Source organism: Schistocerca americana, chromosome 2 (genome assembly GCF_021461395.2).
Source record: "Schistocerca americana isolate TAMUIC-IGC-003095 chromosome 2, iqSchAmer2.1, whole genome shotgun sequence".
Classification (NCBI taxonomy): domain Eukaryota; kingdom Metazoa; phylum Arthropoda; class Insecta; order Orthoptera; family Acrididae; genus Schistocerca; species Schistocerca americana.
Genome location: NC_060120.1, coordinates 114,094,628 through 114,117,993, shown reverse-complemented (window position 1 = coordinate 114,117,993; position 23,366 = coordinate 114,094,628).

The following is a 23,366-nucleotide window of genomic DNA, read 5'->3' as shown; positions in this document are numbered from 1 at the left end:
CCGATAAACTTAATAGAGTGGCGAGCGTTTTCATTTAAGAACAATCCGTGCTTAGTAGCTGTTCAGATTTCGGGAAATCCGTTGCCATAAACCTGCTAAAGTGAACGAAACTGTTTGTGCGTGACTGTGTTAAGATCAGCACGGGCTTGACAGTGAACGTGTAATTCTCGACTTCAGAATAAACCGAAGTTTTGCCAGTATTTTCACCTTTCATTCAAAATTAGGACCTTTTCCAGATTTTTAGAATAGTTACGTTGTACGCAGTCTGGTACGAGTCGCAGTTCGGTAGAATTCTGCTCGGCTTTCCTACCGGCCACCTGCTGCGACGAGTTCACAGGTAGGTGACGGTAAAAGGGACGGAGGGAACCGCGCAACTGTTCCAACTGGTCTTGTTTGATAAAATTTCGACTAACCAGTATACGGGTTGGGTTGCTTTGGGGAAGGTGACCAGACAGCGAGATCATCGGTCTCATCGGATTAGAGAAGGATGGGGAAGGAAGTCGGCCGTGCCCTTTCAAAGGAACCATCCCGGCATTTGCCTGGAGCGATTTAGGGAAATCACGGAAAACCTAAATCGGGATGGCCGGACGCGGGATTGAACCGTCGTCCTCCCGGATGTGAGTCCAGTGTCTAACCACTGCGCCACCTCGCTCGGTATCCAGTATACGGCTATAATAAAATATAGCACGCTATACCTGTAATAGATCTATGGATCCAGGGACACACTAATTTATACTGTTGGGTCTTTGCTGTATCTGTTTCCCGCGGGAACAGAAGTCATAACTGGAGCTCAATGACGCAAATCAGCGCATGCAGTGATTTAAAATGTGGCTTCAGTTTTGAGGATGACTGTTACAGCGCTCAGTAAATTTCCTGCTTTTAATTTTCTGACTCTTGCACGTTGTGTGAGCGATCTCGTATCTGCTATGCAGTCATTCAGTAATCGGACAATATATTGGCACCTGTAAGTATAATTTTTATGCTGGCTTATGTAAAAAAAATTTGTTGCATGTCAATATGCTAAACGTAAAGTTGCTGTACCTTTGCTCTGTTTTTGTAGACTGCACTTTTGAACGGCCTATAGGAACGAAACTGGGCTTTCGTGTGAGCTTCAAAAAAGTCAATAATGGTTAACAACAGCTGAGATGGAAGCCTTTAAAATGTCGCCAGTGTAATTGCTAATTCATGTCGTTATTCGTATTTGCCAAACAGAGAACGCGCTGATGGTAGTGGACGAGTTGATCAGTGACAATGAAATAGCGGCAACTTGAAAACGCCTGTCAGGCGCCCAGTTCACATCCAGGACACAGCGAACAAGTCGCGTGTCTCGTAATACACTGAAGCGCCACAGAAACTGGTGTAGGCATGTGCATTGAAATACAGAGATATGTAAACAGGCAGAAATACGGCGCTGCAGTCAGCAATGCCTGTCTAAGACAACAAGCGTCTGCCGCAGCTGTTAGATCGGTTACTGTTGCTACAATGGTAGGTTACAATGGTAGGTTATCAAGATTTAGGTGAGTTTGAACGTGGTTTTATAGTAGCGCACGAGCGATGGGACACAGCATCTCCGACGTAGCGATGAAGTGGGTTTTCACTAGTGTACCGAGAATATCAGGAATCCGTTAAACCATCAAATGTCCGACATCGATAAGCCCGGAAAACGATCCTGCAAGAACAGGACCAACGATGACTGAAGAGAATCGTTCAACGTGACAGAAGTGCAACCGTTCCGCAAATTGCTGCAGATTTCAATGCTAGGTCATCAACAAGTGTCAGCGTGAGAACCATTCAGTGAAACATAATCGATTTGGACTTTCTGAGCCGAAGGCCCACTCGTGTGCTCTTGATGAGTGCACGACACAAAGCATTACGCCTCGCCTACGCCCGTCAACAACGACATTGGACTGTTGACGACTGGAAACATGATGCCTTGTCGGACGAGTCTCGTTTTAAATTCCATCGAGTGGATGGACGTGTACGGGTATGAAAACAACTTCATGAATCCATGGACCCTGCATGTCAGAAGGAGACTGTTCTAGCTGGTGGAGTCACTGTAATGGGGTGGCACGTGTCCAGTTGGAGTGATGTGGGACCGATGATACGTCTAGATACGACTCGGACAGGTGGACGTACATAAGCGTCTTTGTGATGAACTGTGTCCAACAATGTGACGTGCTAGACGTCCACAATTGTTACAGAGTGGCTCCGGAAACACTCTTCTGAGTTGAAACACTTCCGCTGGCCACCAAACTCCGCATACATGACCATTACTGAGGATATCTTGGATGCCTTCGAACGTAATGTTCAGAAGAGACCTCCACCCCTTCACACTCTTACGGATGTATGAAAAGCGATGCAAGATTCATAGATTCTGTTGCATCCAGCAATACTTCAGACATTACTCGAGTCATCGCCACGTCGTGTTGTGTCACTTCTGCACGATCGCAGACGCCCTACATGACATTAGGCAGGTGTACCAGTTCCTTTGGCTCTTCAGTGTAAATTTTTGGCCGTATGAGGTACTGGCCTAAGGTGCCCACTGCAGAACCAGATTAGGCGTTAGGATATACCAGTTTGGTGATGACTGCTGTCGCATCTTGTTGCACCTCTCCCGCAAATTCTCAACGAGAAAACATTTAGGGTAGAGGTAACTCCTCCAGCGCGGTCTAAAACAGCTAATATCATACCGTAAATCAGTGGGTAACAAGTGACACGCGCTTTTGTCTGCAGAAGATGCTGCGTTTATGTGAAGCGTGTTGTCCGTTCATCGCCTGCAAGAAGCAGAAGCGGAGACGCAGCAAGCTGCCGATGAAGAACCAGACGGCTCAGCAGGTGAGTACCGATAAGAGCAGCGGCTTTGCGGGCAGCGTCGCCTAAGACGTAACAACATCGACTATTGGGTTTTAAACAATGCCAGGTGAAATCTCATAGCATGTTCCGTCGTTGTATCAAGCATTTCGACAATTTGATTGTTCCCACAAAATAATTTCAATTAAATGTATAAAGGTGAAGCACCCAGAAGACGTGATCGGATGTCAGTGTAACCTCGTGAACGTAGGAACCATCTTAGGTACGTGAAAGACTAGAACAGTGTCCAGAGTCAGTCAGTGCTGTTTGTGTTTAGAATTGCTACCAGACCTAGTGGGTTATGCAAATGGCGTGAAGAGTACCACTTGTTGAGTAACCATCGTGCAAGGCACTCAGTTTCTGTGAATGCATGTGAGACAGAGTTATCAGCTCCCGAGAGTTCGAATGGTTCTTTATTCTGTGTTTTCATTTGGCTGGCTGGCCGAAAAGTACCACAGCCACGATTGTGGGGCATTCAGATATCTTGCGTTTATCGGGATTGTGAGAGTAATCATGCTTGTCGTCAAGATTCCGGTTGTTCTCGTCTGACTAACACAAGGAACGACAGCTGTGTGGTGCACCATGCACACTGTAGCCACTACACATTCCTATCTGTCATCCGAGAATAGTAATAGACTCCCTGCCCCTCTCTGTGTCACCCCGCACCGTCGGTCGGAGACTTACAGGAGTCGCTGTAGGTAACTGCCGTATCACGGCTAGGTTGCTGTTAACATAACAGCGCAAGTGTCTGCGTTTGCAGTTTCGCCGAGAGGGGGGAGGGGGGAGGGGGGAGGGGGCACGGACTGCTGATGACAATCAGTAATCACTATGGAGACGATCTAGGGTTGTCTGTCACTATGCCAATATTTAGGAGAGCCACACCTTGGCGATACTCCTCGCATCTTGGTGTTGGGAGCCATTGGTTGTCACAGGTCACGGTTAGTACTGACTGAGGGAACACTTGGCTGCACAACGGTTTTCACGAATGTCATGCGTTGTTATGCGATACCATTCGTGCGACAGTATCGTGGCACCATTTTCCAACACAGCACGGCTCGTCCACTCAGTGCACAGGTCTGCCTGATGGTGAGGTACTCTCGTGGCCTGTTAGCTCCCAAGATCTGACCCCAATAGAATATGCGAGTGATTAACACGCACATCAGCTCCGTCCGAGTGCCAGTGTCCGAGATATCCAAGATATATTTCCAGAGCTGTGGACCAGCTTCCGTCAGAACGGTATACAACGGCTTTATGATACCTTCTCCGAACCGTATCAGTGCATGCTACCAGACCACAAGGGGTTACTACCGGGACCTGGCAGGTGGGCTCATAGTGCCAATGTCTTTGTAAACTTTATTCGTTATCTTAATCACTAAAATGAAGTAACGTATTCCCTTGACCTATGAACATACATTTCATTAGCTCCTTCCCTTGTCGATGCTTCACTGATTTTGACAGGCTGTGTACACACATGAGAAATAATTTTATTTGGTTCCTTCCGATAAGCTGGACGTTAGCAAGTACCAGTTGTAGTCAACCTACTGCACGTCGAAAAGAAAATATGTTTAGTTTTAGTAGCGTATGCCTCTCTCGTCGATGCATTAACAGGCGTTTCGTCACTGTACCAGTCTTTTCAAGATCTTAGGCATATCTCTAGGGAATATCGTTCCTTTGAAATAACATACACTACTGCCGAATAAAATTGCTACACCAAGAACAAATGCAGATGATAAATGGGTATTCACTGGGCAAGTATTTTATACTACAACTGACATGTGATTACATTTTCACGCAATTTGGGTGCATAGATCCTAAGAAATCAGTACCCAGAACAACCACCTCTGGCCGTAATAACGGCGTTGATATGCCTGGGCATTGAGTCAAACAGAGCTTGGAAGGCGTGTACAGGCACAGCTGCCCATGCAGCTTCAACACGATATCACAGTTCATCAAGAGTAGTGACTGGCGTATTGTGACGAGCCAGTTGCTCGGCCATCATTGACCAGATGTTTCCAATTGGTGAGAGATCTGGAGAACGTGCTGGCCAGGGCAGCAGTCGAACATTTTCTGTATCCAGAAACGCCTGTACAGGACCTGCAACATGCGGTCGTGCATTATCCTGCTGAAATGTAGGGTTTCGCAGGGATTGAATGAAGGGTAGAGTCACGGGTCGTAACACATATGAAATGTAACGTCCACTGTTCAAAGTGTCGTCAATGCGAACAAGAGGTAACTGAGGCGTGTAACCAATGGCACCCCATCATCACGCTGGGTGATACGCCAGTACAGTGATGACGAATACACGCTTCCAATGTGCGTTCACCGCGATGCCGCCAAACACAGATTCGACCATCATGATGCTGTAAACAGAACCTGGATTCATACGAAAAAAATAACGTTTTGCCATTCGTGTACCCAGGTTCGTCGTTGAGTACACCATCGCAGGCGCTCCTGTCCGTGATGCAGCGTCAAGGGTAACCGGAGCCATGGTCTCCGAGCTGATAGTTATGCTGCTGCAAACGTCATCGAATAGTTCGCGCAGATGGTTGTTGTCTTGCAAACGTCCGCATCTGTTGACTGAGGGATCGAGACGTGGCTGCGCGATCCGTTACAGCCATGTGGATAAGATGCCTGTCATCTAGACCACTAGTGATACGAGGCCGTTAGGATCCAGCACGGCGTTCCGTATGACCCTCCAGAACCCACCGATTCCATATTCTGCTAACAGTCATTGGATCTCGACCAACGCGAGCAGCAATGTCGCGATACGATAAACCGCAATCGCGATAGGCCATAATCCGACCTTTATCAAAGTCGGAAACATGATGGTGCGCATTTCTCCTCCTTACACGAGGCATCACAACAACGTTTCAAAAATGGTTCAAATGGCTCTGAGCACTATGGGACTTAACTTCCGTGGTCATCAGTCCCCTAGAACTTAGAACTACTTAAACCTAACTAACCTAAGGACATCACACACATCCATGCCCGAGGCTGGATTCGAACCTGCGACCGTAGCGGTCACGCGGTTCCAGACTGAAGCGCCTTTAACCGCACGGCCACACCGGCCGGCCAAACAACGTTTCACCAGGGAACGCCGGTCAACTGCTGTTTGAGTATGAGAAATCGGTTGGAAACTTTCCTCATGTTAGCACGTTCTGGGTGTCGCCACCGGCGCATCCTTGTGTGAATGCTCTGAAAAGCTAATCATTTGCATATCACAGCATCTTCTTCCTGTCGGTTAAATTTCGCGTCTGTAGCACGTCATCTTCGTGGTGTAGCAATTTTAATGGCCAGTAGCATACTCACTTCAGTGTTGGCTGGTCTAAGACTTAAAAGGATCGAACATACGAGTACAACAACGTTACATGTACCAGTGTGTACCAACGTCTGTTGGAAACTTAGTTGGGCTATCTTGACCCACTCGAGTAATAAAAGTGGTGTTACGTCTTACGTGATTCCCCTGTATATGTAAATATCACATGTCTACCACACCCACTGTGCTAACCACAAGACCTCAGTCACAACCTCAAACTTAGCTTTTCGTTGGAAGTGTTTGTGCATTGTTCTAAATTAAGACCATATATTTATATACAACAGCGTCATCAGTCTGATTGCTTTACTAATGAGATAATGTGATAAATATTTCACGTTAAGTATCATACATTTTTGCAAGTATTTTCAGTGGTATATTTGGACATTGTCTGCGAAATGCTCTGCGAATAGAGGTTGAAATATAGCACCCTACTAACTAGTTTCCTTTCGTTGTTTTGTGGGCGGTGTTATGGGCAAAAAGTTCGATAAACGTTGCAGCTATGTGCAAAATCTACTGCAAGGCAGTATTATTCTCGAAGTCTGGAAATTTTTACATGCGGCTGATTGCGCTGCCTCAAGACGTACTGGTGGTTCCAAGAGCAATGATCAATACTCAAGGATATCACGGGAACGATCGTTTGAAGTAAAAAGCTTCATATGGGCAGTTTCCCTACTCAGAATGGCTTCCGACATAGAACACATTTAACATACATTTTCATTTACTTTCTGTATTATTCAATACATTGTGAGTCCTACAATGTATGACAGCAAACACAACAATATGCGTTTTACACAGTACCTATTAAAAATACCTCTTTTAGTACACTCATCTTTAAACATTTTTGCACACGTCACATTTCAACTTCCTTACAGTTCACAATAAGCATTTGTGTATCACAATATCAACATCAATGCATTTTTGCACTCGTGAGTTGGAATGAATTAAGGATGACTCATACTTTATAAAAGTATATAATTTTTTATAACACCCAAACATGTTTCACCGCAGTTGTGCATCCTGTGCGGGCTTTTTTCATTTATTTTTCTGAAAAGAAGAAAAAGAAGAAACTAGAAAACAAAAATAGCACATTGAGATGGCCACATTTGTGGTAAAACGACTATGGTGGCGATCTAGGGTATTAAAGAAAATAAGAATTGTGTACTTGCTAGAACGTGATCCATATTAATTCATTATAATTCTTTGCAAGGGCGGGAACTGGGCTCAAAGTTCCACCTGATACATGTGGTGTTGAACGCCTGAGTGCCTCTGTACGTCCCCTAATGAGGCAGTAGCATCCATGCTGAGACCAAGCAGTTCATCTCGCCTTTCTCACTTCGGGATTCTGCACATCAGACTTAATCTAACCCTACAAAAAAAACCTGATGGCTAAGGTTTGGCGATCTTGGTGACCTATTCATTGCACTAGCAGTGGTTAGAGTATCCGGTTCAGGTGTTCCCTCAATATAATGTCGAGGGGCTCCATCATGCTGCAAGTACGTTGCGTTCCACGTCTTCAAGGTGTTCAACAAACGAATTTTTCAAAAAATGGAAATCATTCTGTCACATCATTCGCTTTTCTCAAATGACTGGACTTATTAACACGTTACTGGTGATGCAGCACCAAACATTGATCGAAGAAACAAACTTGGAAATTGGTTTCCACTATAGCGTGTACATTTTCCTGCCGAATAAACAAATCGAATGTCTGATCGTCCGCCGACTCGATCCACTCCACCCTCAGGTGTCCACCTTCCTTTCCACGCCCAGCCTATTGCCGCACCTTTACCGTTGTGTCCCGCCCTCTCTCCATCTCCACATCCTCCGACTCCTTTCCCAATGCAACTCCCAGCAGCTACCCCTCCCAGATGATGAGCTTCACTCTGACATCTACCCCTCCTACCAATTCTAATCCCACCTCCACCCCTACTCCTCAAGGCTCCCTCTCCCCTCCCCTTTCCCTGAGTGGTTTCCTCCCCCCTACATGCCCCCTCCCTTTCACGTTTCCCCCTTCTGTGTGTCTGTGCTCCCACCTGCCTTGTCTTCCTTCTTCATCTCCCACCTCACCAATGTCTTGCCTCTTGGTGCGCCCCCTGCCCCCTTTCTTCCTCTTCCTCTCATCCCCCTCTCCAGCCCCCCACCAAACCATCCACCCCTCTTTTTCCCTCAGTGGGTGCCAATCAGCGGTTTTTATTCTTCGTGTGTGCTCTGTTGTTTACAGTTGTTTTTGAAGTGCCTCTCATTCTGTGTGTTTTCTTATATGGTGGCCGACTTTTAACTTGTTTGACTCCAGTGTTGTAAGTGCCCCACAAATTGTCAGCTGTTTTCTTTTAACTCTATGTCGAGTTTTTAACTGTCCCCCAATGAATGTCTGCGTGTTGGTGTATATTTTAACTTCCTTTACTGTGTTTTATATTCCCCTTTCTCGCCCTTTTTCTGTATGAGTTCCCTTTTTATATGTTTTGTAAAGCCACTTGGCTGAAGAGCGACGGACTGTGTTGCTGCCAGCCCTCCCCTGCCCATATGGGGCAGGGGCACGAAATTACAACAAATGTAAAAATTAACCTTATTGTCACTCTAAGGATGGCCTGACGATACGCAGCCGAAATATCACAGGAGCAAATTGTATTTGCGCAGTTGAATGCCTGAAATTTAATAGACAGTTCATTACACCACGAGAAGTTGAAATGAACATTACAGTACCAGTTCTGGCCTGGAAAACACCTTCCACATACAGAGTCTTAAACATCCACTGGCCTTCAAATACTCCTGATGGCTTGCATTGTTTGAAAAGAGGAGAAAACTTTAGGCACTCGAACCAGAGTGTACTCCTCCATTCAGCCATTGTTCTACTTGCTCGCTGTTTGGCACACTGAAGATGTACAGCTTCATGTGAAACTGCAAGCAACAGCCTTCTGCAAGACTCCAGACTCCTAACGTCTAGCGCTTCTGGTGATCACTGGAAAGACGTTGATACAGACCTGCATTCATTGCAACAGCCATTTCAGTCCAGTTGCAAACCAGTGGTCATTGGGAATGCGTGACACATTCTTCCCCATCCCCTGCAGGAACGGATCTTCTTACGCCCATTGTTCGTACGCCATTCGTCACACGTTTCCCCATGTCAGTCCATTCCTTGTAGACGCATTGGGCATTTGGCACTGATACACCTACACCCACATGAATATTCCATGAACCAACTGGCGGTGTTTGGCGGAGGGCACATCTGGTACCACTACCTTACAACCTCATTCCCTTTCCAGTTGTGAATGGCTTGAGAGAAAAATTATTGTCCATGAGCCTCTATATTAGCTCTAATTTGTCACTGCACGATACATCTGAGGTAGGAAGCAAAAAGTCATCCGACTTCACCTGGAACTTACTCTCTCGCTATTTCAACAGCAAACTGCTACATGATGCTCAATGCCTCTTTTGTAGCGTCTGCCAAAGCCCTCCAGCCGACTAAATGACTCAGTGGCGAAATACGCAGGTCTTTGTTGGATGTTTTCTTATTATTTCTATCATTCCTAGCTAATGAGGGTCTTAGGATGATGAACAGCACTCTAGGATCGGTGGAACAAGTGTGCTGCAAGCCACTTGTTTCATGGATGACATACATTTCCTTCAGATTATTCCTGCCTTTCTGAGCCTGCAATCTGCTTTTCCTAAAAATTTTTTTATATGGTCATTCCACCTGAGGTCGCTCTGGATGATTTTACAGTGAGTGTGGTACCCAGCAATATGTCATAAATGGGTTAGTTGTATACCATTCGATTTCTTGTTGCACGTATGCTGCAAGCATGACATTTATTTACGTTCAGGGACAACTGCTAGAGCCTGCGCCATTCATTAACCGTCTGCTGGTCCTTCTGCAAATCGGTACTCTTTTACAACGTTGCTACCTTCCTGTAGAGAACCGCATCATCTACGAATAGCCTTATGTAATTTCCGGCAAGAGCTCCTTTTACATTTGTCGATTTCGCTCCGTTAAGAGTGTCATGTTCAGCTCTCTCTGCTAGGAAGTCTTGAATACAGTCCCAAATCTAGTCCGATACTTGGTAAGCTCGTATTTTTTCCGATATACAGCAGAACGGGACCGTGTGAAGTGCTTTCCTGAAGACATCATGCTGAATCCACACCACTGTGGATCTCATGGAGGAAAAGAACGACCTTACTTTTGCAGGAGCTCTGTTTGCATAATCCATTTTAATTATTATAGAGGATAGTTTTGCTCTCTAAAATGTCATACTAAGTGATCATAAGATATGTTCCATCATTCTGCAACAGACTGAGGTCAGCAATATACATACATGTTATAAAACTGGATGTACCTGTGAATCTATTTATGTACATATGTAAGTATGTATGTATGTTCCACATGTCCTCCTAATCCATTGAACCGATTTCAGCCATACTTGGTACACAAATAACTTGCTGTATGGAAAGAATGGCTGTGGGGACAAGAATAATATACCTATGAAAGGGAAAGAGCAGGGGTGAGAGTGAAAAAGTTGTGTAGCTCGCGACACGAGTGACAGACTTGATTCATTCAGTGTTTGAGAATGAGAGAACTTACTGACTTCCAACAAACTTTATACATAAATTCAAGCCCTTACGAAACTTCTTCTCGGTGACGACCCTCGTAAATAGACAACAGGAAAAAAAGGTTATCGCTTACTTATTTTCGCTGATCATACAGGAAAAACTATCGCCTACTACATTTTCGCTGATAATACAGTAAAACTGCAGCATCATTTGTGACTTCTAAATGTATTTTAGCTGCTACTATCTCTATTTGCCACAAATTTCGCAGACATTATCCGCATACGCCGATCAATGTACCTATAATATTACACCATTGAACAACACACAGGTCAGGATATATAACGTATTAAACACCTATATGCGTGAAACCTGCTGCGACATGATTGAAGTTTTAATTTATTACTATTTAACTACTTACAGTATTCACGACAAATTTTGTGGACAATATTCACCTATATTACTGAATGTACTTACAAAATTAGATCACTGTACAAGACATAGTTCTGGAGATGGAAGCAGGAGACAGGCAGAAAGTGCTTGGTGGAGAAGGTGGCAGAAGTGGCGAGGGGTGGTGGGAGGAGAATGATACGGACAGAGAGGAGTTTGGAGGAGATGGACAAAGAGAGGGGGATCGAGATGATGGGTTAATAAAAAGAAATGGAATAATTACACACTAGGGAAAAGTAGGGTACTCCGCTACCAGGTCAATAATTGTGCGATGTTTTTCTACAACCCTTCCTGCAAACGGAAATGACCGGCACTTTTCTCCAGTAACTAGATGCAATTCATTGCTTCAGAAACGTACGATAAACTGCTGCTAGAAGAGGAGCAAGTTTTTTCCGCATCGACTCTGTACATTCTTGCAGGTATCTGATCTGGTGCTGATGCCTTTCCACTACTGCGCGATTGCAGTTGCTTTACAATTCCGCGATCACTTATATCAAAATCTTCCGTTTAGTTGCCGTAGGATGACTGAAAGGACGTGATGCATGACGATCTATCGCCCTGAAACAATTTCGGAGAGCTGAAGTCATTATTTCGGCCTTCTCCCTGTCGAATTCAGATTCTGCTCCAGTATGGTACCTGAGTGACTCAGCAAGTGACTTGGATCAGCTTACTGATTTTACGTAAGGCTAAAACGACTTAGGGGTTTTACTCTGATAGTCTGGGAAAATTTAGCATCCAAAGGCATTATGAAACCCTTCCCTCATTGCTCCCATTGCTACATAGCCAGATACTTAATTGGACGTTTTGCCTATGGGCCGGTCGAAACACGATAGCTTTTTGTGAGCCTGTGTCTCGCGTTCCATGTCGACCCATCTCTGTGCACCGACTCCAGGCTGCAGCCCTCCAAGGCGACCGACCGCTGCCAGCCGAATACTTGTGCACTTAGCTAAGACACTCGCGCAGAAGCAACTTTGAAATAATGTACTGTTTTCCTGACCTGGAAGTGTGCTTATTGACGTTGCTAACTTTATTCGCTGGCGTTCTACGGAATAATTACGGATATTGCACCTTAACTGAAACTCAAGTCATTTTTAAATTTGATAATCTTATGTTGGTTAGGTGCATAAATTCGTAGCGTTTTCCGTAAGTTCAGTTAGCACGACAGATATGCATAACAGAGACCTTAGTCAATAGGTTCAAATGGCTCTGAGCACCTTGGGACTTAACATAGACCTTAGTCATCAATAATATATTCTCCTTCATCATTTACAACAGTCTGCCAACGCTGGAGCAATTTGTCGATTTTGCTACTGCAGAAATCACGTGTTTTTGAGGTGAAGAACTCTTCGAGCGATTTTCGGAGAGCACTTTCAAAAAATGTTCAAATGTGTTAATTCCTAAAGAACCAAACTGCTTAGGTCATCGGTCTCTAGACTTATACACTAGTTAAACTAACTTAAAGTAACTTATGCTAAGAACTACACACACACCTATGCCAGAGGGGGACTCGAACTTCCGGCAGGAGGAGCCGACAAGTCCGTGACGTGACGCCTCAAACCGAACGGCAAGCGCACTTTCATCCGGAAAGGAAGTTCCTCGTAGGCTGTTCGACAGATGGCAGAAGAGGTGAAAAATCCCAGGGCGCAAGATCGGGTGAATAGGTTGCGTGCGTGACGACTTCCCAGACCAACTTCTGCATAGTGTTTTTCGTCGGTCCAGCAGGATGCTGGCGTGCGTTACCGAGGAGTAGCAAAACTTCATAAAGTCGTGCTGGTCGTTGTAGCCGAAATGCGTCTGCAAGACAATAAATGTCAACAATGATGATTACATCTGCGGGAAGCAATTCATAGTACACCACATCGTCACTGTTGCAGAAGATGAATAACATTACCTTTCGTGAATGCTCGCAGTCATTCTAGAAGAAGTTGCTCATTTCTTTCGCTCAGTCATTCCTTTCTTTCTGTTACGTAAGCAGTTAGTCATTATCAGTAACGATATAGGATATGAATATTCGGTATTGTTCACAAGCTCGTTGATGACGAGGAAGCAGAGATGTAGTTATGGCCATCCGCTGATTTTTGTGCTTTTGGCCTAAAGCATGCACACCCACACACCGGATTATTGAATCTTCAACACAGCATGCAAATGACGCACGAAGGTGGAATATCCGCAGTTCATTCAATTTCCCAATTCTCGAGTAACCTGATGTGGTTATTGAGGATTAATGCGTTTAAACGATCTTCATCAAACCCTTCCTGAACGTGGAGTGTCACTAATGTCATACCTATCATCCTAAAACGTCACCATACACGACGCAAATCTTTCTGGCTGCCTACATTGCTGTCACATCTCTGCTGAACTGGAACAGGAGAATATGTGAGAAATATTGGCACTCCGCTTAATGGCGTCCACAACTCCTCTCACTACCTCCTGGTGACAAAATCACAATGCGTAACCTCAGTACAGTCAGGTACAAATAAGAAATGACAATTGATGAATAAACCCATAGCAACCAAAGCCCAACACACAAAACAAAAACGTTCCGAAATTATGCACCAATCTGAGTTATAAAGCAAACCGTGCCCGAAAATCAGCAACCACTTATAATTATTGCTGCATAAGCACTATATTTTCAAGGAAGTGGAATTAGCAACTACTTATTTCAGTGTGTCCCTAAACGGAAATATAACACTACAGTGTAACAATACATGTTACAGAAGTGGTTGCTGATAGGTGAGTCTCTTCCTCATTGTGTACAGTGGTGTACAGCAAATATCCTATGATTCTCTCTGACGACAGGTTATGCTCAATGCGACGAATCAACGAATTAATAAGTCATTTAATGTCCACAGGAAACGTAATAAAAGAAATGACGACATAACTCATAACATTCATCACACAAATCGTAACACAGTTGGGGTTGGGGCAGTATTGTGTTAGAGATTAGACATAACTAAGAAATTACACAAAAATCCGCTTACAGTAGAAAAATATATGGAAAAATAGTCTCAGAACCATATAATAAAGCAACGCAAAATAGTATTGAGGAATAATCGACTAACGCTACACAAACTCTCATTTTTCCATGCAGAGCCTTATACTTTGTTTTTTCTCCCAACAGAGGTCCGGGGAAGACCGGAACGCAGCAGTAACATCTTGCAGCGAAAACAACGGGGCCCCAGTGCTGAACATCGTGAACATAAGTGTATCATCCCAATTTACGGACGGAAAACACTGTAGAGAGCCAACAGCCATGAGCAATGATGAGAAACCTAAGGCATTACACGTTCAAATAATAGATCTCAAAAAACTATCAGCGAAAGTAAGTGAGTTCAGATCTATTGGTGATGAGCCTAAACTCAAGCACTTAAATACAGTTGCCGAGCAGATGAAGGGACTCGAAACATACGATGTAAACTATCCAATCCCCGATTCAGATGACGAAAAATATAAAATAAATCCGACAACCAGCCTCAAATTAACTGCTAAGCACTCAGAAATATTGGTTGGACATGAATTTGCGCACAATAGTGCGCTCATAGGTGTGGGCGATGAACCTCAAAGAGTAAACTTCAATGAAGAGCCCCAGCTGATGAAGGAGCTTGAATCAAAAAGTGGAACGATTGCAAGCCCCGATTTAACTGAGGAAGGCTATAAAATCAGTGAGATAAACAGCCTCCGTGCTATTCAGAAACACGATGAAGAGTTCGATAGAAATCAACAAAGTGTGTGCCATAGTGCGCTCTTAGCTGTGGGTGATGTGCCTCCAAGCGTGCACTTGAATGATGTGCCCCAGCTGATGAAGGAGCTTGAATCAAAAAGTGGAACGATTGCAAGCCCCGATTTAACTGAGGAAGGCTATAAAATCAGTGAGATAAACAGCCTCCATGCTATTCAGAAACACGATGAAGAGTTCGATAGAAATCAACAAAGTGTGTGCCATAGTGCGCTCTTAGCTGTGGGTGATGTGCCTCCAAGCGTGCACTTGAATGATGTGCCCCAGCTGATGAAGGAGCTTGAATCAAAAAGTGGAACGATTGCAAGCCCCGATTTAACTGAGGAAGGCTATAAAATCAGTGAGATAAACAGCCTCCATGCTATTCAGAAACACGATGAAGAGTTCGATAGAAATCAACAAAGTGTGTGCCATAGTGCGCTCTTAGCTGTGGGTGATGTGCCTCCAAGCGTGCACTTGAATGATGTGCCCCAGCTGATGAAGGAGCTTGAATCAAAAAGTGGAACGATTGCAAGCCCCGATTTAACTGAGGAAGGCTATAAAATCAGTGAGATAAACAGCCTCCATGCTATTCAGAAACACGATGAAGAGTTCGATAGAAATCAACAAAGTGTGTGCCATAGTGCGCTCTTAGCTGTGGGTGATGTGCCTCCAAGCGTGCACTTGAATGATGTGCCCCAGCTGATGAAGGAGCTTGAATCAAAAAGTGGAACGATTGCAAGCCCCGATTTAACTGAGGAAGGCTATAAAATCAGTGAGATAAACAGCCTCCATGCTATTCAGAAACACGATGAAGAGTTCGATAGAAATCAACAAAGTGTGTGCCATAGTGCGCTCTTAGCTGTGGGTGATGTGCCTCCAAGCGTGCACTTGAATGATGTGCCCCAGCTGATGAAGGAGCTTGAATCAAAAAGTGGAACGATTGCAAGCCCCGATTTAACTGAGGAAGGCTATAAAATCAGTGAGATAAACAGCCTCCATGCTATTCAGAAACACGATGAAGAGTTCGATAGAAATCAACAAAGTGTGTGCCATAGTGCGCTCTTAGCTGTGGGTGATGTGCCTCCAAGCGTGCACTTGAATGATGTGCCCCAGCTGATGAAGGAGCTTGAATCAAAAAGTGGAACGATTGCAAGCCCCGATTTAACTGAGGAAGGCTATAAAATCAGTGAGATAAACAGCCTCCACGCTATTCAGAAACACGATGAAGAGTTCGATAGAAATCAACAAAGTGTGTGCCATAGTGCGCTCTTAGCTGTGGGTGATGTGCCTCCAAGCGTGCACTTGAATGATGTGCCCCAGCTGATGAAGGAGCTTGAATCAAAAAGTGGAACGATTGCAAGCCCCGATTTAACTGAGGAAGGCTATAAAATCAGTGAGATAAACAGCCTCCATGCTATTCAGAAACACGATGAAGAGTTCGATAGAAATCAACAAAGTGTGTGCCATAGTGCGCTCTTAGCTGTGGGTGATGTGCCTCCAAGCGTGCACTTGAATGATGTGCCCCAGCTGATGAAGGAGCTTGAATCAAAAAGTGGAACGATTGCAAGCCCCGATTTAACTGAGGAAGGCTATAAAATCAGTGAGATAAACAGCCTCCATGCTATTCAGAAACACGATGAAGAGTTCGATAGAAATCAACAAAGTGTGTGCCATAGTGCGCTCTTAGCTGTGGGTGATGTGCCTCCAAGCGTGCACTTGAATGATGTGCCCCAGCTGATGAAGGAGCTTGAATCAAAAAGTGGAACGATTGCAAGCCCCGATTTAACTGAGGAAGGCTATAAAATCAGTGAGATAAACAGCCTCCATGCTATTCAGAAACACGATGAAGAGTTCGATAGAAATCAACAAAGTGTGTGCCATAGTGCGCTCTTAGCTGTGGGTGATGTGCCTCCAAGCGTGCACTTGAATGATGTGCCCCAGCTGATGAAGGAGCTTGAATCAAAAAGTGGAACGATTGCAAGCCCCGATTTAACTGAGGAAGGCTATAAAATCAGTGAGATAAACAGCCTCCATGCTATTCAGAAACACGATGAAGAGTTCGATAGAAATCAACAAAGTGTGTGCCATAGTGCGCTCTTAGCTGTGGGTGATGTGCCTCCAAGCGTGCACTTGAATGATGTGCCCCAGCTGATGAAGGAGCTTGAATCAAAAAGTGGAACGATTGCAAGCCCCGATTTAACTGAGGAAGGCTATAAAATCAGTGAGATAAACAGCCTCCACGCTATTCAGAAACACGATGAAGAGTTCGATAGAAATCAACAAAGTGTGTGCCATAGTGCGCTCTTAGCTGTGGGTGATGTGCCTCCAAGCGTGCACTTGAATGATGTGCCCCAGCTGATGAAGGAGCTTGAATCAAAAAGTGGAACGATTGCAAGCCCCGATTTAACTGAGGAAGGCTATAAAATCAGTGAGATAAACAGCCTCCATGCTATTCAGAAACACGATGAAGAGTTCGATAGAAATCAACAAAGTGTGTGCCATAGTGCGCTCTTAGCTGTGGGTGATGTGCCTCCAAGCGTGCACTTGAATGATGTGCCCCAGCTGATGAAGGAGCTTGAATCAAAAAGTGGAACGATTGCAAGCCCCGATTTAACTGAGGAAGGCTATAAAATCAGTGAGATAAACAGCCTCCATGCTATTCAGAAACACGATGAAGAGTTCGATAGAAATCAACAAAGTGTGTGCCATAGTGCGCTCTTAGCTGTGGGTGATGTGCCTCCAAGCGTGCACTTGAATGATGTGCCCCAGCTGATGAAGGAGCTTGAATCAAAAAGTGGAACGATTGCAAGCCCCGATTTAACTGAGGAAGGCTATAAAATCAGTGAGATAAACAGCCTCCACGCTATTCAGAAACACGATGAAGAGTTCGATAGAAATCAACAAAGTGTGTGCCATAGTGCGCTCTTAGCTGTGGGTGATGTGCCTCCAAGCGTGCACTTGAATGATGTGCCCCAGCTGATGAAGGAGCTTGAATCAAAAAGTGGAACGATTGCAAGCCCCGATTTAACTGAGGAAGGCTATAAAATCAGTGAGATAAACAGCCTCCATGCTATTCAGAAACACGATGAAGAGTTCGATAGAAATCAACAAAGTGTGTGCCATAGTGCGCTCTTAGCTGTGGGTGATGTGCCTCCAAGCGTGCACTTGAATGATGTGCCCCAGCTGATGAAGGAGCTTGAATCAAAAAGTGGAACGATTGCAAGCCCCGATTTAACTGAGGAAGGCTATAAAATCAGTGAGATAAACAGCCTCCGTGCTATTCAGAAACACGATGAAGAGTTCGATAGAAATCAACAAAGTGTGTGCCATAGTGCGCTCTTAGCTGTGGGTGATGTGCCTCCAAGCGTGCACTTGAATGATGTGCCCCAGCTGATGAAGGAGCTTGAATCAAAAAGTGGAACGATTGCAAGCCCCGATTTAACTGAGGAAGGCTATAAAATCAGTGAGATAAACAGCCTCCATGCTATTCAGAAACACGATGAAGAGTTCGATAGAAATCAACAAAGTGTGTGCCATAGTGCGCTCTTAGCTGTGGGTGATGTGCCTCCAAGCGTGCACTTGAATGATGTGCCCCAGCTGATGAAGGAGCTTGAATCAAAAAGTGGAACGATTGCAAGCCCCGATTTAACTGAGGAAGGCTATAAAATCAGTGAGATAAACAGCCTCCATGCTATTCAGAAACACGATGAAGAGTTCGATAGAAATCAACAAAGTGTGTGCCATAGTGCGCTCTTAGCTGTGGGTGATGTGCCTCCAAGCGTGCACTTGAATGATGTGCCCCAGCTGATGAAGGAGCTTGAATCAAAAAGTGGAACGATTGCAAGCCCCGATTTAACTGAGGAAGGCTATAAAATCAGTGAGATAAACAGCCTCCACGCTATTCAGAAACACGATGAAGAGTTCGATAGAAATCAACAAAGTGTGTGCCATAGTGCGCTCTTAGCTGTGGGTGATGTGCCTCCAAGCGTGCACTTGAATGATGTGCCCCAGCTGATGAAGGAGCTTGAATCAAAAAGTGGAACGATTGCAAGCCCCGATTTAACTGAGGAAGGCTATAAAATCAGTGAGATAAACAGCCTCCATGCTATTCAGAAACACGATGAAGAGTTCGATAGAAATCAACAAAGTGTGTGCCATAGTGCGCTCTTAGCTGTGGGTGATGTGCCTCCAAGCGTGCACTTGAATGATGTGCCCCAGCTGATGAAGGAGCTTGAATCAAAAAGTGGAACGATTGCAAGCCCCGATTTAACTGAGGAAGGCTATAAAATCAGTGAGATAAACAGCCTCCATGCTATTCAGAAACACGATGAAGAGTTCGATAGAAATCAACAAAGTGTGTGCCATAGTGCGCTCTTAGCTGTGGGTGATGTGCCTCCAAGCGTGCACTTGAATGATGTGCCCCAGCTGATGAAGGAGCTTGAATCAAAAAGTGGAACGATTGCAAGCCCCGATTTAACTGAGGAAGGCTATAAAATCAGTGAGATAAACAGCCTCCATGCTATTCAGAAACACGATGAAGAGTTCGATAGAAATCAACAAAGTGTGTGCCATAGTGCGCTCTTAGCTGTGGGTGATGTGCCTCCAAGCGTGCACTTGAATGATGTGCCCCAGCTGATGAAGGAGCTTGAATCAAAAAGTGGAACGATTGCAAGCCCCGATTTAACTGAGGAAGGCTATAAAATCAGTGAGATAAACAGCCTCCATGCTATTCAGAAACACGATGAAGAGTTCGATAGAAATCAACAAAGTGTGTGCCATAGTGCGCTCTTAGCTGTGGGTGATGTGCCTCCAAGCGTGCACTTGAATGATGTGCCCCAGCTGATGAAGGAGCTTGAATCAAAAAGTGGAACGATTGCAAGCCCCGATTTAACTGAGGAAGGCTATAAAATCAGTGAGATAAACAGCCTCCATGCTATTCAGAAACACGATGAAGAGTTCGATAGAAATCAACAAAGTGTGTGCCATAGTGCGCTCTTAGCTGTGGGTGATGTGCCTCCAAGCGTGCACTTGAATGATGTGCCCCAGCTGATGAAGGAGCTTGAATCAAAAAGTGGAACGATTGCAAGCCCCGATTTAACTGAGGAAGGCTATAAAATCAGTGAGATAAACAGCCTCCATGCTATTCAGAAACACGATGAAGAGTTCGATAGAAATCAACAAAGTGTGTGCCATAGTGCGCTCTTAGCTGTGGGTGATGTGCCTCCAAGCGTGCACTTGAATGATGTGCCCCAGCTGATGAAGGAGCTTGAATCAAAAAGTGGAACGATTGCAAGCCCCGATTTAACTGAGGAAGGCTATAAAATCAGTGAGATAAACAGCCTCCATGCTATTCAGAAACACGATGAAGAGTTCGATAGAAATCAACAAAGTGTGTGCCATAGTGCGCTCTTAGCTGTGGGTGATGTGCCTCCAAGCGTGCACTTGAATGATGTGCCCCAGCTGATGAAGGAGCTTGAATCAAAAAGTGGAACGATTGCAAGCCCCGATTTAACTGAGGAAGGCTATAAAATCAGTGAGATAAACAGCCTCCATGCTATTCAGAAACACGATGAAGAGTTCGATAGAAATCAACAAAGTGTGTGCCATAGTGCGCTCTTAGCTGTGGGTGATGTGCCTCCAAGCGTGCACTTGAATGATGTGCCCCAGCTGATGAAGGAGCTTGAATCAAAAAGTGGAACGATTGCAAGCCCCGATTTAACTGAGGAAGGCTATAAAATCAGTGAGATAAACAGCCTCCATGCTATTCAGAAACACGATGAAGAGTTCGATAGAAATCAACAAAGTGTGTGCCATAGTGCGCTCTTAGCTGTGGGTGATGTGCCTCCAAGCGTGCACTTGAATGATGTGCCCCAGCTGATGAAGGAGCTTGAATCAAAAAGTGGAACGATTGCAAGCCCCGATTTAACTGAGGAAGGCTATAAAATCAGTGAGATAAACAGCCTCCATGCTATTCAGAAACACGATGAAGAGTTCGATAGAAATCAACAAAGTGTGTGCCATAGTGCGCTCTTAGCTGTGGGTGATGTGCCTCCAAGCGTGCACTTGAATGATGTGCCCCAGCTGATGAAGGAGCTTGAATCAAAAAGTGGAACGATTGCAAGCCCCGATTTAACTGAGGAAGGCTATAAAATCAGTGAGATAAACAGCCTCCATGCTATTCAGAAACACGATGAAGAGTTCGATAGAAATCAACAAAGTGTGTGCCATAGTGCGCTCTTAGCTGTGGGTGATGTGCCTCCAAGCGTGCACTTGAATGATGTGCCCCAGCTGATGAAGGAGCTTGAATCAAAAAGTGGAACGATTGCAAGCCCCGATTTAACTGAGGAAGGCTATAAAATCAGTGAGATAAACAGCCTCCATGCTATTCAGAAACACGATGAAGAGTTCGATAGAAATCAACAAAGTGTGTGCCATAGTGCGCTCTTAGCTGTGGGTGATGTGCCTCCAAGCGTGCACTTGAATGATGTGCCCCAGCTGATGAAGGAGCTTGAATCAAAAAGTGGAACGATTGCAAGCCCCGATTTAACTGAGGAAGGCTATAAAATCAGTGAGATAAACAGCCTCCATGCTATTCAGAAACACGATGAAGAGTTCGATAGAAATCAACAAAGTGTGTGCCATAGTGCGCTCTTAGCTGTGGGTGATGTGCCTCCAAGCGTGCACTTGAATGATGTGCCCCAGCTGATGAAGGAGCTTGAATCAAAAAGTGGAACGATTGCAAGCCCCGATTTAACTGAGGAAGGCTATAAAATCAGTGAGATAAACAGCCTCCACGCTATTCAGAAACACGATGAAGAGTTCGATAGAAATCAACAAAGTGTGTGCCATAGTGCGCTCTTAGCTGTGGGTGATGTGCCTCCAAGCGTGCACTTGAATGATGTGCCCCAGCTGATGAAGGAGCTTGAATCAAAAAGTGGAACGATTGCAAGCCCCGATTTAACTGAGGAAGGCTATAAAATCAGTGAGATAAACAGCCTCCACGCTATTCAGAAACACGATGAAGAGTTCGATAGAAATCAACAAAGTGTGTGCCATAGTGCGCTCTTAGCTGTGGGTGATGTGCCTCCAAGCGTGCACTTGAATGATGTGCCCCAGCTGATGAAGGAGCTTGAATCAAAAAGTGGAACGATTGCAAGCCCCGATTTAACTGAGGAAGGCTATAAAATCAGTGAGATAAACAGCCTCCATGCTATTCAGAAACACGATGAAGAGTTCGATAGAAATCAACAAAGTGTGTGCCATAGTGCGCTCTTAGCTGTGGGTGATGTGCCTCCAAGCGTGCACTTGAATGATGTGCCCCAGCTGATGAAGGAGCTTGAATCAAAAAGTGGAACGATTGCAAGCCCCGATTTAACTGAGGAAGGCTATAAAATCAGTGAGATAAACAGCCTCCATGCTATTCAGAAACACGATGAAGAGTTCGATAGAAATCAACAAAGTGTGTGCCATAGTGCGCTCTTAGCTGTGGGTGATGTGCCTCCAAGCGTGCACTTGAATGATGTGCCCCAGCTGATGAAGGAGCTTGAATCAAAAAGTGGAACGATTGCAAGCCCCGATTTAACTGAGGAAGGCTATAAAATCAGTGAGATAAACAGCCTCCATGCTATTCAGAAACACGATGAAGAGTTCGATAGAAATCAACAAAGTGTGTGCCATAGTGCGCTCTTAGCTGTGGGTGATGTGCCTCCAAGCGTGCACTTGAATGATGTGCCCCAGCTGATGAAGGAGCTTGAATCAAAAAGTGGAACGATTGCAAGCCCCGATTTAACTGAGGAAGGCTATAAAATCAGTGAGATAAACAGCCTCCATGCTATTCAGAAACACGATGAAGAGTTCGATAGAAATCAACAAAGTGTGTGCCATAGTGCGCTCTTAGCTGTGGGTGATGTGCCTCCAAGCGTGCACTTGAATGATGTGCCCCAGCTGATGAAGGAGCTTGAATCAAAAAGTGGAACGATTGCAAGCCCCGATTTAACTGAGGAAGGCTATAAAATCAGTGAGATAAACAGCCTCCATGCTATTCAGAAACACGATGAAGAGTTCGATAGAAATCAACAAAGTGTGTGCCATAGTGCGCTCTTAGCTGTGGGTGATGTGCCTCCAAGCGTGCACTTGAATGATGTGCCCCAGCTGATGAAGGAGCTTGAATCAAAAAGTGGAACGATTGCAAGCCCCGATTTAACTGAGGAAGGCTATAAAATCAGTGAGATAAACAGCCTCCATGCTATTCAGAAACACGATGAAGAGTTCGATAGAAATCAACAAAGTGTGTGCCATAGTGCGCTCTTAGCTGTGGGTGATGTGCCTCCAAGCGTGCACTTGAATGATGTGCCCCAGCTGATGAAGGAGCTTGAAATAAATGATGGGAAGTTTGCAAGACCCGATTCAGATGAGGAGAAGGAACAGATCACTGTGAGTCGATCCCTTGGTGAGAATGTTGAGAGCCAATATTCAGAGGTCGAAACTGATCGA